We start from the raw sequence: 20,492 nt of genomic DNA, 5'->3' as shown, positions 1-20,492 counted from the left end.
ATATGCCTTGGGCATAGCTTGTTGAGCTTCCCGTAGGGATCATAAAATTCCCTAGCATAATCATATTCTTTCAAGTTCAAATATTGAAGCTCTGGCTCTACTAGCTTTGCAACCTGTATCTTCAAGCATGAGAAGTATCCAATAGATACTGAAAAATCAATGCTTGTTTTATGTTTTGATGATAAGAGAGATTGGAGGCCCAATATTTGCCTTACATATTCCAACAAAATTACTCTATCATTGCAGTATCTGGGAAGCAACATTGGGTTCCTTGTGAATCCATTGACCCTAATGTAAGTAGAGCGTGGGTTTTGGATAAACCAACATGCCCACTCTCGGATAATAGCCATGGCCTCCGGGCTAATCCGGTATCCTGTGTCTTCTGTTAATTTAATTATTACTGGAAAAATGAAGGCATCATTAATTCTTTTGAAATGAGCCTTTGCATTAACTAGGGGGAGTTGGGAATAATATTCCCATACCTTCTTTTGTCCTTCCTCATCCCCTAACTGACCCTCTACTTGTAGTCCCGGAAACTTTCCAGCTCTGGCAGCCACCCAGATGACATAAGATGTGAAAAAGAATTTTTGGGTCTAGTGGACTTCCTTCATTTGTTTGCAGATGTTGTCAAAGAGGATCTATGACCAATCAAAATATTATTTTCCTATTAGGATAGTGGTCATAAACTGGAACATCCATGGATGGAAATGTTTACAACCAGGCTTGCCAAAGGCCCTGCTCAGCATAATAATCAAGTTTCTTTGGGGCTCCTTGAAGTCTTCCCTCAGGATCTTTGTTGCCTTGAGACTTATTTTTCTCTCTTCCTCCAACCAGTTTTCATTCATGTGCCTTTTGTTTGCTGCAACTTTGTCATTCCATACCTTTAAGGCCTCCTCTTCAGTTGAGAGGAATATCTCATCTCTGGTCCGGATACCAAACACAAATCCTAGTATGTTAGGAGACAAGTCTATAACTGTCTTTCCCTGTGTGTAAGTGCACTTTCTAGTATCCGGGTCATAGAATTGAGCAATTGTCATTGTAAATTCTGGTGCTTGCACTAATTGCAGAAAGATAGTTGTCTCGACTAGGCCTGATCTTTTAATTCTCCTATGTAGGGATTCCAATCTTGGCTTATCTAGTCGGGTTCTGATATCTTCAATTTTCATATGGCCAATTTCCATGTCAATGACCCATTTGACTTGATCATCCAACTTTGAGGAGTAGACTTGTCCTTGATAGTGGTATTTCATGGTAGCTGGAAGTTTGTCAATATCTTTGCTTCTTTTGCTAGAAGATGAGTCCATCTAACTACCTGAACCTGTAAGAAGAAAATGAGGATCAATTCCTTATCAAAAACATAAAAAGTTCATTTTGGGACTTCGGGGTTCTGGAGTCCCGGGGTAGGGAGTTTTTTCTTTCTAAAATAGGGTTCGAAACTCCAGGATTCTAGGGTTTTGGGCTAGGTACTCATGGATGAATTTTGGAACTCTGGGGTTCTGAGGTAGGTAATTTAGGCTCATCTTGGGATCCCGTGGTCCTGAGCCAAATAAAAGATAGCCAATAGGACTTTTAGCAAGAGGACTTAAAAAAGGTAGACCTCGGAACTCTGGGGTTCCGGGCTAGGTGATAGCACTTTCTCACAAAAATAAATAATCCGGAACTTCGGGGTTCCGAGGTCATCAAAGGCAAGCTCAGCAAAATCCCGAAACTCCGGGGTTCTGTGGTAGGGAAGAGCAAATTTCCTGAGAACTCTGAGGGTCCAGGGTAGGAACTAGGGCACATGGGGACATGCAAGAAAACACAAAAAAAAATGAGAAAAGAAGAAAACAAAAACAAAACCCACGACAAAGAGGAAAAAACAAACAAACCTATAAACGACCTAAAGAGCAAGAAAAATCACCTACTTGGTGAATCAAAATGCCCAAGAATGCAAAAGGAAGCTCAATAGTTCGGAGGCTCACAGTTAGGAGGCAAGCAAGCAAGAGCTCTGAAAGCACAAATGAACTTTAAAAGTTCATTATTCATATTTATGCCCCCTCCCAAACCTGTCCATACGAGCGCTTTAAACAGGACCTCAGGACTCCGAGGTCCCCAGGTTTCAAGCTCGCCAAAAAGACACAAGACAAAACACTTCACCTCGGGACTCCAGGGTTCCGGGGTGAAGAAAAGAAAATCTAGAACAGAAGGATCAACCTCGAGACTTCAGAGTTCTGAGGTTGAGTAACAAAAACATACCTCAGGACTCCAAAACACTGGAGTTCCGAGGTAAAGAACACAAAAAAGAGAAAAAGGAGACCAACCTCGGGACTCCGGGGGCCCGAAATTTCGGGGTTGGTGAAAAAAAAAGAACAAAAGAGAGACCTCGAGACTCTGGGACTCCAGAGTTCTGAGGTAAAAGAACAAAAAGAAAAAGAACAAAGCAAAAGCAAGCAAAAAATAGGGGACCCATGCTTCGACACAAGGAAACTAATGGGGAATAGATATACAATGCATAACAGTTTCAATTGCCAAAAGTTTTACTGAGGAATCAACTGCCAATATGGTACTGGGTGTCTTATCAATCTCCTTTTCCTTTTCTTTATCCTCTCTTGGTGTATCCCTTTTTATCAACGAGTAAAACCTAATTCTTCACTATCATAAATGCTTAGCAGTGTGCCCTACATGATGTTGGTTTCATAGTTTTATGTCGAATAAACCTCCATCAATGATCAATACCACTCTCCAGATCTCTTCCAAGGAATATGCAGATTTGCAATGAATTTTCCAACCCCTAAGGTGTCTGCCTCAGTTACCAATTGAATTTCCTGCCGGTGCAGGAATGCTCTGTTCTACTGGTGGAGTTATTAGTGCAGTTACTGGTGTAGTTGCATCTCCACTTGGTTCTTCAGACTTTCTAACCCATCTCTTGGTGTGATCTTGATGTAATTCATCTACCTTCTTCTTTCCTTTCTCATTTTCTCTATCATTGCTAACCAGTTTAATCTTGCTTCTGCAGTACTTAGCAGTATGACCTATTTTATTGCATTCATAACATGTAACATTGTTCTTTTGAATTACTTTTCCATATCCGATGTCATTCCTTGATCTACATTGGTTAGCCAAATGTCCAAACTTTCCACATGCATGACACTTAATATTCATTCTGCAATCTTCTGACTTATGACCATATTTCTTGCAATTTGTGCATTGACGAGGAACTGAATTGTAGTTTTGATTTGCTCTATTTCTACATTGTTTAGCCATATGCCCAAATTTATTACAAGAAAAGCATCTACCATTAAATTTGTAAGCATTAGATTGTCTTACCAGTTTCCTCTGGTCTGATGAGTTATGCATACCAGTTGTCTGATCTTTATTTGCAGTACTGGAGCTTTCACCTTGTTCAAATCCAAGTCCTCTAGAATCATCACTCTGCCTTTGTCTTTTCAATAAATCATCCAACTGTCCAGCACTAATCCTGATTTTTTCTTTATAATCACTTGCAGTAGTCAGATCGTTTCTCCGAGTCGCTATTTGTCTTTCAAGCTCTTGTTCATTATTCTAGCATTGTACCAAATTAGTTTTCAACATATCATTCTCATGAGCCAATCTACCACATTCTTCAGAGAAACGACAAGATTTTCTTCCTTCTTCTTTCTATCCTCAATATATTTTGACATCCTCGTAGTCAGGTCTTGCATTTCATTTTTCATGAGAATGTTTTGTTGACTCAGCTTCTGACATTGTTGCTTAAGTGCATTTTCTCTTCATCATCCTAGTTTTGCAAAATTTTCTTCCTCCTAGCTTGAGAAGATGATAACCTTTCTTGCAGAACAAGAATGAATTCATTAGCAGAATTCAATTCATCTTGCAGCTTTAAGTTCTTCAAACTTTCAGCATCATAATCCTCAAGTTCCATCTCAAGTTGCTTCTCCATAGCCATATTTAATGATTCTGGTTTCAGGATCTTCCTCAAGCTGTTAAACTTCCTCCGAGGCACCAAGCTCTGATACCAATTGTTGTAATTGAAGGGATCCAAAAACACTAAGAGGGGGGGTGAATCAGTGTTTTGTTGGTACAATAAAATTTTAACTTATTATAACATACACATATAAACCGGTAAATGAAGAAACATATAACATGAAGTAAATAAACAAGCCGCATGAATGAACACCATAACACACTAAAATTTTATACGTGGAAAACCTCAAAGAGGTAAAAACCACGGTGGGATTTGTGACCCACAATATCAATTCACTGGCCATATGAAAGATATTACATAGCATGGGGGCTTGCACATGCAGGAAGGCACACTGCCTAGAGCACACTGCTCAACACAAAAGAGTCTCACTAACTACAAGCTTCTGCTGAGATAAAACAGTAATGGTGAACTCACAAAATGCATCTGCAATGCCAAAAAGAGTTTCGATTATAGCTCTGTTTTGTACCAATTCATAAACCTTAAACCCTTTTACCGGTATCCCCTTTTCTCTAAGAATACTTTACAAACCATCTACTGATCATTTCATGATATAACTCACATAAAAATGATCTACATACATATCCTTCGCATCATTTTCTTCTTCACATTATTCTACACACATACCTCTATCACAATGACCTAATAAACTGACTTATATACCCGTTACAAACAATATGCCTTATGTCGACTTACAACATGTTACAAAAGATATTCAATGTCGGCTCTATACAATAATTACAAAATGATTTTACAAATAAAACCTTTCGGATCCCAAACTGACGTCGGCTTCACTAAAGTGTTGGATGCTAGTGTCGGTGCCTGTTATGACCCTAATTACTCCAATGTCGGTATCTGTCGGTGTATGCCTCCAATGTCGGCATCTGTCAGTATATGCCTTCTACAGAATCTTGTTGCCATCACTGACAACATATGAATCCAATGAGTGTCAATTGCCAATAGAAAACTCCCCATGCCAAACTTTGTATCTCTTCTAAGAGTCGTAAGAATGTCAGAAGTCATCAGAGGTCTGACCTCTTGTACCAACAACTAGAAGGTTTTTTAGTTTCTAAGCACAAAGGTTCTTAGTCAAGGCATTCGTTTGAGTGGCCATACATGCGGCACTTTGCTCCATTACGGAGACCTCCCAGGCTATATAGGTTATGCTCTACAACTTTTCACTTGTCACATGGACACTAAGGGAGACTTACATCAGTATGATACATCAGCACCCATCACTTGCAACTTTCGTCACAAACGCATTTGATTATAGTGTTTTGGAAGAGCTTGGCTACCACTTGGGTCGCTCCCTCTCACCAATACTTGTGTGAAGTGCCAGGCAAATAGGGAGGCAGGCCCTTTAAAGGTAAAAACACAAAAAATAAATAAAAGAAGACATACCAAACATGGTGTTCTTTAACCTTTAGGAAATTGAAGTGTGCAACTAATCTATAAAATGCAAACAAGTGTTTTTTATTAGATTTATTTGACCGTGTCCTGCATCAAGTGCGTTAGTAGTCTTATGAGTGGGTCTTTGCCAACATTCACCAAGTATTTGCATAGATAATTAGTAACGCGGAATATAAAGATCAATTTACATGTTCTACAAACGAAATTGATAATTTATACCTCAGGTTCTGCCCTTGCACAAGCACATAAACACCTTGCACAGGTGAAATTCCAAGTCACACAGGCGCAAATCTAGGCCACATAGGCACAAAAGAACCTCACACAAGAGCAAAAGTGTAGTGTACCTACAAAATAGAGAAATTTTATCAAATAGAGGGTAAATTTTGCAAAATTGAAGCCATAAGATGCATAAAACCCCTAATTTTTGATGAAAAATGACCTAATGGACTCTAAAACCCACTAAGATGGCAAAAGTTTGTCCAAATCAAAATGACCCATGATGTATCTATGTACAAAGGAAGTAATGCAAGCCTTAAATCAGAAAATGCAAGGGTTTTCAAGTTGCAAAATTGAAATGCAGAAGTTTGAAACCCTAGAACCCTAATAACCCTAGTGTGAAAAGTTGTTGTTCATTTCCATCCCTAATTAGTCTATGTGAGTTAATTTAATCCTTATAGCCCTAATTAGACTATGTAAAGCCAAATTGAATCATTTGCAATGTTTGTGTTCATTGTAATCGCCCAAATTTGAAAGACTTAAAGTTCTTTTTAGCCCAATTACATAACAAACAAAAGATGTGAGGATTGTTGTTCTTTAATCACCCTAATTAGCACTAGGTGAGTTTATTTTAAAATATAATTTGTTAAAATTAGGCCCTAATTAACTATTACAATGCCTCAATAGTGCAATTACAATCAAACTTTTGGCTCATATAGCCCAAAACCCCGTTTTCTGCACAGGCACAATTCTAGGCCACATAGGTGCAAAAGCACCTTGCACAGGCACAAAAGTAGCTTGCATAGGCACAAGAGTAGCCTACATAGGTGCAAACTTATCCTACACATGCACAAAAACACCTTGCATGGGCGCAGAAGCACCTAAAACTGCTCAAAAAACTCCTTTTCTACAAATTGGACCTGCAAAACACCTCAAAAGCACTGAAAAGATAGAAAATAGGTCAATTTCATGTCGGTTTCATGAAGAAATGTATGTAGGAAAATAGGGGAAAGCATCAAAAGCATAACTATTAGACAACCATGAACCTAATTGTTAATGAAATCCAATCCTAGAACATTCAATAGAGGAATAAAGACAAGATTTCAAAACCAAAATGCAAACCATATGCAAAAATCTCCTTCTTTGAACTCCATTTTTATTCTTTCACATCAAAATTATGTGGATGTCACCTGCAAATGGAAAAGATGAGCAGGCAAGATGATTGCAAATGACAGATTTGAAAGTAGCATCATGAGGGTACTCAAATTGTGGTTAAGATTGATTGAAAAGAGAAGTCAATTTATAGACAAATTATCTCCAAAATTGATGAGCATTTGAAAAGGGCAGCGAATTAGGAATTTAGCATGATTATGACAAAATTATGATAAATTGAATGGCCAATTTCATGACAAGTTGCTATGTGAGAATATGACAAATTGAGAGCAATTTGTGCTCATCAATTATAGCATGATTGAGAGAGAAAATAGCCACTTGATTTATGACAAATTACCCACAAAATTTTCTCATTGATTGAATGACAGATTGAGCAAAAATAGCTTCATTAATTATGACATGATTAAGCACAAAAAGAGGAGAAATTAGTGGAAGAAGTTAGGAGGGAATAATAAGTGGGATTTAAATTTTAAAAATTAGCAAATTAGGTGGAAATGGGAAATTAGAAATGAGGAAATTAGGGGACATTAATTAAAAAATTATCATTTATTAATTAATACACAAAGAGGACATAATTAGCCAATTAAATGAAACATTTAATTGTGACAAGAGGGACCTAGGATAAATGAATTTAATCCATTTAACCTAAAGAGAAAAGTTAGAAGGATTAAATGATTAAATCATTAAACCCTAACAGAGACACTAGAAATGAAATTAGGTCAAGACAAAATCGAAGCCAAGAAAAGATAAAAACAAAATGATAAGGACTTGATAATGACAAAAAATTGACATTGACACTAATTGATGAAAATCAATGATCAAACGATCAAGATTGACAAAAGGACCCAATTGATAAATGAAAAATGGCAAAGGATCAATGACTAATCGATCCAAAATTGACAAGAATTGATGATTGATTGAGATTGATGACAAATAGATCAAATATTGATAAAAGGTTGACTTGATGAAGGTTGACATGATGCCGAGATTGACAAAGACCGATGATCATTTGCAAATTGAAAAGATTTATTGATAATTGACAAGAGATCCAAATTGAAAGAGGATCCAAAAATGATTAAAAATGATTGAAGATAACAAAGATCGAGGACAAAACCCTAATTAGACATCAATTAGTATTAACAATGTCCAATTGATATGACAAAATAATTACAACCAAAGATAAAAAGTCAAAAATGGTGTTGACAATACATAATTAAAAATATGAAAAATGCAATCGAAGAGGAAAGAAGCGTAGAAGAATGACAAGATGTCGACAAATGATAAAGATCAAGTGCGCGACATAGAAGAAATGTTAATAAGATTCGAAAACCCTAAAATAAGGTAACATAGACATGTTAAAGTATGACACCGCAAGTGTTGACCATTTTTAGATGCCTACACATGCATTTTGGTGTGTGACATGAAGAGATGTGTGTGTAGGAAGATTGTATGAGCAATTTTTTGAATTTGTGTGTGTGATTGAAGGTTTTTGTGCTCTGGTATCTAATAGAGCAGCAGAACAAAGCAGAGAGATAGAACAATGGAAGAAGACAACTTGCGCTTAATCGGAACTACTTTTTGGAATTTGTAGATGCTACTATTTAGTTTAGTTATTCTTGTTATCACTTGTAATCTCTTGTAAGGTAGTGAGCCTTCCTCCGGGTTGTAGCCCTCTTTTGTAATTGAGCAGTGAGCTCTAGGCATTGTGCCTGAATGCATGTGCATTACCCTCTTGTAATATTATTATACTCCTAATCACAGTATTATAATATTGTGGGTTCCAATCCCACCATTGTTTTTCCCTTTCCGGGTTTCCATGTAAAAATTCTAGTGTTATGGTCTTGTGCTTGCTTGCATTTTATTTCTACACTTTACTTTTATTCATTTGTATTCAGTGGTTAAAGAATCAAGTTCAGAGACTTGTTAATTGGATAACACTAATTCATTCCCCCTCTTAGTGTTCATTGATTCCAATATACCTAACCTCCTCATCATCAGTATCATAAACCGTTGACCATGACTAGGAATTAATGGGCTTCTTTAGGGGGACATCCTTTTTCCTTTTCTCAATGTTTCCCTTCATCTGAAGGCATATCTTCAGGGTTAGTAGACATCTTAGAATCATAGAAAACAACATTTTGGGCACATTCAATTCTATGCTTACTTATGGGGGGCTTCGGGGGTAACAAAATTGTCTTTGCATATTTTATGATTAGGAATAGTAGCCCTTCGTGCAAAATTTAAGAGGTCGAGTTCTTAGCATGCTCCATCATAGTATCTTTCAAGGAGGAAGTCAAATAAAATAGAAAATAAACTAGACACTTATTGTAGAAATGATTCAACAAAATAAAATAATGACCAAATAAAGCATTAAACCAAAATTTGAGACTGAAATACCTCGTAATGGCTTTTGCCACATTAGTCCACAGGAGTTTAATAGTGTCACAACTGTAACCCCCAGACTTGGTCCTCTCCACCTTCTGAAATTCCCCAGCTTTGAAGAAAAAAGAGACAGCTTCTTCAGACATCTTGTCTCTATAAAAATTCCTCCCTTCGTAACTCAACCCCATGACATTAGCAATGAGGCCTTCAAAAATAGGAATCTCCACCTTGTAAGCAACCAGGGTCCCATTCTTCTAGGCTTTCAAGATTGCACTCATCATAGTAGGATCAAAACCATGTAATTTCTCCATAAAAGGAGTGACCCCACCGACCACCAGCTTACTCCAAATTGTCGACTTCTTTTGCCAAGTCTCACAAGAATTGGGCCCCATGTGGAGCCTATCCCCACTCATGGAAATTAAGGGACCACCAAGCAACAAGGGAAAAGGGGAGCAAGCAATAGAATAACAAAGAGTGGGTGAAGGCAAAATCAACACAAAGTCGGTAAAAGACAAGGCCCAAAAGGGACCTAAACTGCTCAGAATCTATGTGGGCTAATTGGAGACAAGACATGTAGCATTAATGAGAGGAAGTAACACCAAAAAATGCCTCTCAATAATGAGGCCATGATCGAGAAAGATCCCACCACCCCATGCCCCAAAAATAAGGGAGAAAAACAATGAGGTCTGAGACCTAGGAAAATTTAGCATCATGGTCAATTAAGGAAAGGGCCTCAAGGGGAACATGGATTTGGGATCTTTACTACCTATTATAACTAAGACAAACACCACAATTAGTAAAAAAATCAGCCACATGGTTGCCTTCCCTGAAGGTATGAGAAATCAAGCACTCTTCCAAAGAGTTAATAATAAGCAAGTTATCTCCAATCAAACCTTCTATAGTCCAACTAGGTTTTTGGACACCTTTCAGGCAATTTATAATATTTATAGAATCACCCTCAAGCCAAATTTTCCTATATCCTTTTGAAACTACTAATGTAAGACCAATGTAGGCAGCATGAGCTTTAACATAGTGGTTTGTAGATGTGATATTATTGTTACATAGAATATCAATTAGATTATATATATGGATTTTGTTGCAGATTGTGTCCCTTAGAGAAAGTATTGTGTTCACATTATTTCTTGGATTGTCTCCCAATATGCCAACAATAGTAAAATCGAGCTCAATCTTAGAACAATTTACTGATTTAGAAGGGGTATGGTGGATGATCATGAATTAATGCATGTGATGTAGGACTTGTCCATAAGATTACTAATTTTTAGCCTGACCCTCTCTTGGCCAATCTACCATCATATATTCAGATGTGGGTCATGATCTGTTGTACTCCATTGTGGCTACAACTTGACATCCCCTTATGTTTGGTTAGGTTACAAACCTTTCTTTATAGTGAAAGTAATATAAATTAATGTGGATAAAGACATGTTAAGTAGTTTGTTTTTTAAAATGTAGTGTTCCTAAAAAGGTAATATTTTTTCTTCAAGTCCTGTTGAAGCCATATGCCAAATTGGATATGAAAATCATTTCCATTTATATTTTATATTGTTCAAATTTTTTAATCTCATGTTTCAATCTTTTATTAATCTTGGGAGTAGACTGACCTTGTCAATGTGAAAATATTGGGAGTAAATCAACCTTGTTATTAATCTTGGGAGTAAACTAACCTTTGTAATCCACTTACAATGCAAGTGTGAAATTTAATTGATGTAGAGCATATTTTGTTTGCTTACAAATTAATATTTAGTGACAATGATAGCTAGATGTTAAAAAAAAATTCATAGTAGTCTTTTCCCAAACCATATATCTAGTGAAGTTATTGACAGCCTTTGCTATAGGTTGGGGTAGGGCTAGATCATATTTACAAGACTTGTAAATTTGTGCCATTTTCAAATGTTATTCAAATGGTTATATGAAAACATCACTATATATTTAACTATAGTAAAATTTGGGCCTTTGCAACAGATTTGGATAAGCCTAGGTTAAATTCATAATACTTGTAAATTTGGGCCAATCTTAATATTATTCAAATGGCCTTTGCTACAAGTTTAGGTAAGCATAGTTCATATTCATAAGGCTTATAAATTTGGGCCACTTTCCAATGTTCTTCTTCAAATGGTTATTATTATCTTGAAAAATTGTGCCCTAGCTAAGTATAAAACTCAACTATCCTATGAAACATGGGATTATCCTTACGTTGTGGGTAACCTATGATGAGGATGAACCTCCAGATAGAGTTGGTTTCCTTAAAAGATCTCCTAGAAACTACTACACTTGATAGAAAAGGGGATAAAAAGAATAGCTTGAACTAAAAAACTACTCTAGGAGGTGATGCACTGAATACTAAAAGAGCTATACCTACTACTTTAACTCACAATTGCTCTCAAAACTTGCTTTGCTCTATTTACAATTAGTTTTATTTTAAAATCAAGCAATAGTGTTTCATAAGAAGATTTCTTTTTTAGGCTTTGAAGGAAATCTAAATGTTTTCAAAACCAAAATGACTGAATGTCTCAATATAACTTATGACCTATATGAATTTTTCTTATTCTAAGTAAAGGTGTTTGAATGAGATATAATTCAAGGATTTTGTATATGAAATTAGAAAAATTGCATCAAAATTCATTCATTGATCACACAAAAATATAGATTTGAGAAGGAAAAAGTTGTTGCATTTAATGATATATAGGAATTTTACACAAGTACAAAACTTGAAATTTCTTCTACAACTAAAAATTAAATTGCTTCTAATGTTGGAAATGAGTTAAAATGCTATCATGCCTTTGTTGATTGTATAAGGCAAGAAGAAGAACTAATAAATAAAATATTACAATGAATTCTTTATAGGAACGAAGTCTCTTTTTCTCAAGTGGAAGATAGAACTGATGGTCTTCAATCTTGATTTCTCCTCCACTTTGCATGATGTCCTCTTTTTTGTTCATGCAAAATGTATAATCATGCAAAAAAGGTCTCGAAGCTTCCTTGAACTAGCTACTTGTGGACCCAAAACCCTCCTTGACTGATGTGTTACCCATGTGGGGTCTTAGAATGAATGACTGGCTAGTGTCATTCGAAGCCAAGATGCAAGATCCTCGGTCTGATGAGACTTCTTTAACGAGGAGAGTGGAAGATAACCTCCCAATCTTAGGCTATTATAGATGGGCTCTTTGTTCATGGTTGTCCCCCACTACAAATTTGTGTTTTTGAAGCCTAGGAGTCATCAACCATTGCTTAGTGTGGTGTAGGGGATGTGGATCATACCTCAATGTTACTCATGATGTACTCTCTTGAGTTGAGATAGAAATTCTTGGGTTTGTCTTCTGGCCTCTTGGGGAGAGAAGAAAGGTGAAACCTTGTGCCACAAGATCTTTGGCTATTTTCTCTAGAAAGAGAGGTGTCCAACACCAATATTGGGGTATTAGTACTTGCATTGTGAGCACACATTGATTATACACACCGATCTGATAAATTAGTTTGTACATGCTTATGAGTATTTGAATTTGTGATAGACTAGTGACACCATTGGCCTTTTTGGCCTTAGCCTTATTCCTTGTAGTCGAGTCAAAACAACCATTCTATTTTTCAACTATTTTCTAAGTATTTTCTTGCTTGAAAATTGAGATATCATAAATTTTACCATACAAAAAATAATTTCAAACACTAAATGTGCACAAACATAACAAAAATAACACAATTGAGACATTCTACACCACAATTATTTTGGAAAACTGGGAAAAATCAATCACACAATTAATAGATTTAGCACTATAGCAAAAAAATTTAGCAATGCATCTATGACAATCAACCATACATTTGCAACATTTTTTCATACAAGTGAGTTTGTCTATACTACATAATTTGAGACATTCTAAATTGTAATTGAGTCATGCAAAACCACAATTATGATATTATGTACCACATATGAGACAATTAGAACCACAATTGTGAACTTTTGTAGTGCGTTTGATTGATAAATTATGGTTTTACAATCTTGGATAAAAAAAACTTCAAATATTAGACCTGATTCACTAGTAGCCTAAAGCAATGACTCAAGACGTATCAAATTTCTTAGTTTAGCATTATAGTTTTCTCATTCTTGCATTATTTTGCATCCCTAGATTAAACTTGTATTCAAATACTCATCTAACATCATAGCTAGCAACTTCAACATTTTGAAACTTAGGAAGCCAAACTAATCTTGATCGGACCTTAATTATTTCTTGTTTACCTTGACCTCACATCATTTCTTCATCACCATCAACAGTTGGGCCTATAACTTAATAGTCTAGTTTATGTTTCACCCTTATCAGCTACCATCTCGATCCTTGTCATTTGGAGGTCTAGACTTTCTTTAAGATCACTTTGGTCTAACATCATAGAATCATCATTAGGAATCACTTTAAAATAAAAAATCCAAAAATATAGCATAATTGCATATTCAGTTGTATCCTTCAAAACCCAAAATACAAAAAACATAACATTTAGTATAATTTCATCTTTCTTTGCAAACATCCTTAAAAACAAAAAAATCCAAACATATCTCTAGCATTCAGGTCTTGTATGGTCGAAACAAGGTTACAAAGAAAGAGAAAACAAATCAATCCCACATTTAAAACTATTTCTGGTCCCCCTAGCACAATGCAATTTGGATCCTCTTCAAATGTGCAACCAAAAGATACAAGGATACCTTCTAATGACGAGGACAATATGACACCGGAACAACTTGGCAAGGACCAAAATCATAAATAATGTTCAATACAATCAATGAACAAAGATCCCAAAAAAATCTTTTTATGGTTTGCATAAAAGGGAGTTAGGCTTCCTGAGTATTTTGGCATCTCGACTATAGTGAAACAATCACGTAATGTAACATCCCAAAGCATAAAATCCACTAATATGATATATGTATCCAACAATCCCATTTTACAACAACTAAATGTGAGTATGCCATTGTGAAAAATATCCCATAATATCATGATCTTGAACATACCTACACCTCCAACATTTGAAGAATTTACAAATCCACTTTATAACATGTCACCACATCCCCAAACAACAACACAATCAAGCAACACAATACTTGTGGGACAAAATAACCAAAACTAGCAGCCAAATGCTCCACCTCCTACGTCACAAACAAACACAGGCTCTATCCCACCACTAAACATATTACTTCCACCAAAATTTAAAAAATGAGAAATCAAGATACAAACACCCAAACCCGTACTTCCATTAGACCTAATCAAAACTTGAACAAATATTCCACACACGCATTCATGACAAGTTGGAGAACACAACCCTTGACACAATATCATTATTTGAACACATTAAATAAAAACATCCCATCTTTCAACCAAAACCAAACTATTTCACCATCACCCACATAAAAATTGGCCTCACAACTACAAATCTTAGAACAAAAGGTGATGAGCATGCAAATTGGTTGAGCTAAAAAGATATACACATTATAGGACATATGTCCTTATCTCTTTGACATGAGCTTATACATGCTGCCTGTAGACGTCTAAAATTAATTAAATTAAATATTTAATTAATTTAAGCCTTTCTACATAATTAATTTATTTAATTATGTTTATCCTTATTCCTCTTAAAATTAATTAAATTAAATTTAATTAATTTTATCACTATAGTTCGATAATTAATTTGTTAATAAATTAATTATTCCCCATTCTTCTAAAGTCATCTCAATTATTGATTCTTCTAAATTTCTCTTAGTTAATTAATTCTGATTAATTAACTTAATCATGTGATACCTACAAATCACTTCTTTGAATCCTCACTTAGCCTAATTAATTCTTCTAGAAGCATGATTATCATTATTCCTCAATTTTAAATTGCTCCACTCATTCTCTCTTCTCATGTCACATCCTCCTAAATTTCCCACTTGCACTCTAATCGGTCATTAAGCCACCCAATCAATATTCTTAATCATTTTTACATCCCTAATTACCTTGATTAGGGATGAGTCAACTCTTTGCCATAAATGGCTTTCCCATCTCATCCTCCAACCTTAAATGCTACCCACATTGTTCCTTTCAAAGAGATTAAAATGCTTTGAATCTCCCCATACATCCTCTTCCCGAGGAATTTTTAATTTCCTTTCTTATTTAGTCTTCCCACACATCTCTTATTTTGTAATTTTTAATTCCTCCTTCCTTCCCCTAAGGAGTTTTATATTCTTTTTCTTTTCCCAGTGTACTTGGGGAACTCTTCCCCATGTACCTTGAGGGGTGTGGAGACAAGAAACGCCTTTATGGAATATCTCTTGAATCCCACACCTTTTCCTCTCAATCCTCTCCCACTCTTTCTTTCAATCCTAGCCCTTTATTTTGAATCAATATTGGCCCTCCATTTTGGCCTCCTCCAATCTATAAATTGGGGTCTCCTCCCCTCATCTCCATATCTTCATTTTATGTAATCTTATGTTGTTAGTTTATGCTTAGCATCATCTTCATAGCACCACCACTATAGCCAAATTTTCTTCTATACTTAGTCATTTCATCATCCATCAAGTTATCTATATTGTTGTTGTGTAGTGGAGAGCATTTCACATATCCATTTAGGACTAATCCAATCAAGTTGAGGAGAGGCGCACCCTTGACTTCATCGAAGGTCCAATCTAAGGGATAAGAGGCACCATTGCGAAGGTATAAAGGTTCATTTGATATCTACTTGAGTATTTGTGTTTATTTTGATTTAAACTAACTTTTATATCATTGCATTGTTTTCCCTTGGAAAAAAATTTAAGCACCCAAAAGGAAATCCTAGAGATCCTATTAAGAAATTATGTTTAGCTTATCTTGAGGTTGCTCATGATGATACAATTTCAATGCACCTCTTCCCATGTAATCTTGGAGGACAGGCTAAGGAATGGTTTTATCATTTACTTGAAAGCATAAGGACTTGGAATGAACTAGCTAATAAGTTCATTTCACATTTCTCCTATAACATTGAACACGAGATAACTATGAAAAATCTATGCAATACCAAATAGAAAAATGGAGAATCTTTCGCTTCATTCCTACAAATATGGAGAAATCTTGCAAGTAAATTTCCTTCCATATACCTAAAAAATAATTGGTCTAGATGTTCATACAAAATATTAATTAAGATATTATGTTTCGTCTCCAAGTCTAGTGCTCCAATGCATATGATGAAGTAATTAAGAAGGGTAACTCTATTGAGAAAGCCCTTATTGCAAAAGGACTTGTAAATTTTTTCATAGACACTAACAAAAACAACCCAAGCACGTTAAATGATAAATCTAAATTTTGGTCATGAAACAAAAATGTAATAAATGACGGTATAATAGATGTGAAAATGACCAACAAGGCTCAACTTATTATTAGTCTGAAAGGACCTTATACATCAAAGGTACAAACATCAAAAAGCAACCAAACATAAAATTATGAACACTCTACAAATACAATTTAGAACAACAAACAACGTGGTCCTCCAACCTGATATACTATAACTTGAGACAAAAATTCTTGTCCCTAGGGGAACCAATTGAATCAACTTTGAGAAAGCTAGTACAGTCCAACATAATCCAACTACTAGAAATAAAAAATCACTTTGATTGAGGACATTTCAAACCTTTTGTGGTGGGATGACAATGGATTTTGCAAATAACAATGTTAAGGGACCTAAATAATTTGTGTGCTTCAAACTTAATAACATCATTCAAGACCTCATAGATCAAGATGATGTGGTGATTGATAATCTAACCAAGTCCTCTAACACTAATCATACTATATTTAAAGATCCCATGTACAACCATGGACAAGGGAAAGCCTCTAATTTAGAGGACAAATACCAAAGGTACTGCTAATTACTCTAATGTCTCCTATAAGTATATAGTCAATCATATCCAACAAGTTGACAATAATGTTGAAACCATAGCCATTAAGAATAATAGTCCTAAGTGTGACTTTGCAAGGAGCCACTTCTAAATCTCAACCGATAAGCCAATATAACCTTCTGGATCAATTAGGAAAGACACTTGGTCAAATATCCATTTTTTAGCTATTACGTATATCCCCTACACATAAGGTAGTCCTAAATAATTATTAATAGGATTCTTTAGTTCCTACTGACATAAATGTTGACCAATTTCAAGCCATGATAGGGCACCTTGCTACCACCTAGAATGTAACATTCATAAAGCATAATATTCCTTCACACAAGCCCAAACATAATGATTCCCTTCACCTTGAAGTCTTCCTCCATAAACACAAAATAAGATTATTATTGGTAAATGGTTAAGAAAGCCTAAATATTTGCACCTTAAAGTTGGTTATCACATTGGGATTCTTTGAGGGGTGCATTGACACATCAAGAAGAATTGTCATAAGGGCCCGTGATGATGTAGAACACCTTGCAATGGTTTTATCACTCTTTCTATATCATAGTTGGGCCAGAAGTTGAGAACACATTATGCCAAGTCTTGGACTTGGACCTTCCATATAGCATTCTCCTCAAGCACCCTTAGATTCATGCCAAAAATTCGTCCCTTGCACATACCATCAATGCTTAAAATTCCTTTACAACAAAGTCAAAATTACTATATTAGGTGATCCCAATCCTTTTCAAAATTGTAGTAATTAGAAGAGGACTCATGAATGACAACTGGCTATGAATAGATAAGATTCATCCTCCAATTCGTTCCATTACATCAATCCTACTTCACTATCCAAATCCTCTATTTTACCCACATATTTTTCTAAGAACAAGGTACATGTTCAAGATTAAGGATGTGGTGAGTACAACATTGCAGACTCATTTTGTATTGGCAAATTTCCCACTTCACCAAAGTCTTATGGCAAACTACATCCTATTCAAAAGGACCCCAAAGTCATCATTCAATATCCTCCTCCTATTACCTTCATTAAGTGGGGTGAACTAGACAAAGAAACCATAGAGGAAGATGTTTCTAGCTAGCTCTATAAAGATGACAAAGATACAAAATTTGTTCACTTGCTAGTCGATCAATATGGTAAAGGATTTACTATCGCAAAACAAAAAGGTTATGACAACCACCGTGGCCTACGATGCCAAAGAAAGGAATCATGTAACCTATTTAGCCTAAAAACCTACCTAAAAATATAGGGCTTGGATATCCGCTATTTGAAATTGGATGCTCCTAGTACTAAGTTGCTTTTGGGTCAAAATTCTAATGATTTTGATAGTGTTGAGACACCTAATGATGCTACTAAAATAAATTCTCACGAGTGGGAATAGGGATTTGATGCCTCTTATGAGAATAAATATGAAAGTGATAAGCCTAGATTAATACCTTTTAAGACCCTAACGACTCCTTAGTTCTTACCTTGACTACCATGTCCCTAGCCTTTGCAAACACTAATGATAACCAACCCTTAGTCCACCCACAACTTATAGATTGGGATCAACAAGGATCGTCGAGCTTAGATAGTTTTAAAAATAATGAAGTTATTGTCGAGTTTATGAAACTTTGAGAGGGTATACCTTTGGGTTATTTAAAGTTGGATTTATCATAGATCTTAATGCTACTGCTTAGTTTGGGGAGTCTACTCGATCTTCTAGTTGCAAAAGTAAAAAATGAAAAAGGAATAGGTCTCTACGTGAAAACCAAAAGGCACCTCTAGACTAGGATAAAATAAAGGACGTATCTAAGGGCAAAAACCTCTTTGAGGTACTTGCAGATGGAATATTGGATATGCTCCCTACCGGTCAATAAAAATCTCCACTTTTAGTGGAAAAGGCATAGCAAATCAATCTTAGTACAACTAAAAATATGAGGATTATAAACTTTGTATCTTCCCTAAGGAAAACGAAAGAAACAATTTTTATTAGACTCATTGGAAAGACAAATCAACTTTTCTTGGTCTTATGCTGACATGGCTAGGCTAGATTCTGGGTTAGTCCTTCATCATTTACCTCTTCATTTGGGTGCAAAGCATGTAAAGAAAAAATTAAGAAAAATGTATCCTCAAATTGCTTTGTTAATCAAAGTTGATTTGAAAAAGTTATTAGATGTTGGCTTCATCAGATCCATAGATTATGTCGATGGATATTAAATCCAATACCAATCACTAAGCCAATTGTGGGCATCTGGATCTATATATATTTTAGAGATAAAGTATGGCTCAAAGACAACTTCCCTCTAACAAATACTAATATCATAATGGATCTTATAACTGGATATGAGATGTTATCATTAATGGATGGGTTTTTCAGCTATAATCAAATAAAAATTGCTCCCAAGGATCAACATAAAACAACCTTCACATGTCCTTGGGGTACTTATTATTGGAATGCAATACCTTTTGGTCATAAAAATGTTGGAGTAATTTATCAGAGACCTATGGAAGCCATTTTTTGTGATATAATGCATAGACTCGTGGAAGATTATGCAGATGGTTTGTTATGCAAGTCACTCACATGAGACACTCACCTCAAGGTTCTAGTCATGATCTCCACCAAGTTGGAAGAATATAAAGTTAGATTAAATCCTAAGAAATGTGTCATTGGAGTAACTTCTAGAAAACCTCATGGGTATATTGTCTTTTGTAGAGGTATTGAAGTGGATCTCGCAAAGGTGAGAGCCATCATACATATGCCTCCACCATTTAATCCGACTCAACTTTGTAGTTTACAATTCATTGCAAAATTAATAGATTAATGCCACCCTTTTCAATATTTGCTTCACAAGGGTGTTCCATTCAAATGGACTAATCAGTGTCAACAAGCTTTCCAACAACTCAAATATTATTTGTTATCACCACTAGTCTTGATGCCACTAATTGAAGAAAAGCCATTAATTTTATACATCTCAAGTACAACATCAGATTTTGGAGCTCTCCTTGCAAAACACAATTAAGAAGGAAAAGAGAGCTATATATTATATTAGCCAAATACTAGTAGGGTATGAGCATAATTATATTCCTATGGAGCATGCATGTCTTGTTGTTGTTGTCTTAGCTTCATAAAACTCTAACACCACATATTGAGTCATGAAACAAAGATCATAGAAAAAATAGATCCCCTAAAGTATCTCCTCAACAAAGAAACTCTCATAGGGAGAGTGGCAAAATGGGTAATGATCTTGAGCAAATTTGACATAGAGCACATTGATGGAAAGGCAATAAAAAGGGAAAGTACTAGCAAATCAATTAGTAGACACTCTTATACTAGTAGATCATCCTTTTATATTAGATTTTTTTGATAAATTAGTGTTTACAATTACATCTACAAAATGGAAAATACATTTTGACAATCTTAAATCTGACATGGTTCAAAAGTTGAAATCCTTTTTATCACACCACAAGAAGATTTA

Source organism: Cryptomeria japonica, chromosome 3 (assembly GCF_030272615.1).
Source record: "Cryptomeria japonica chromosome 3, Sugi_1.0, whole genome shotgun sequence".
In the NCBI taxonomy this organism is placed as follows: Eukaryota; Viridiplantae; Streptophyta; class Pinopsida; order Cupressales; family Cupressaceae; genus Cryptomeria; species Cryptomeria japonica.
The sequence above is the reverse complement of the archived record's forward strand: the minus strand, read 5'-3'. Positions refer to the sequence as shown.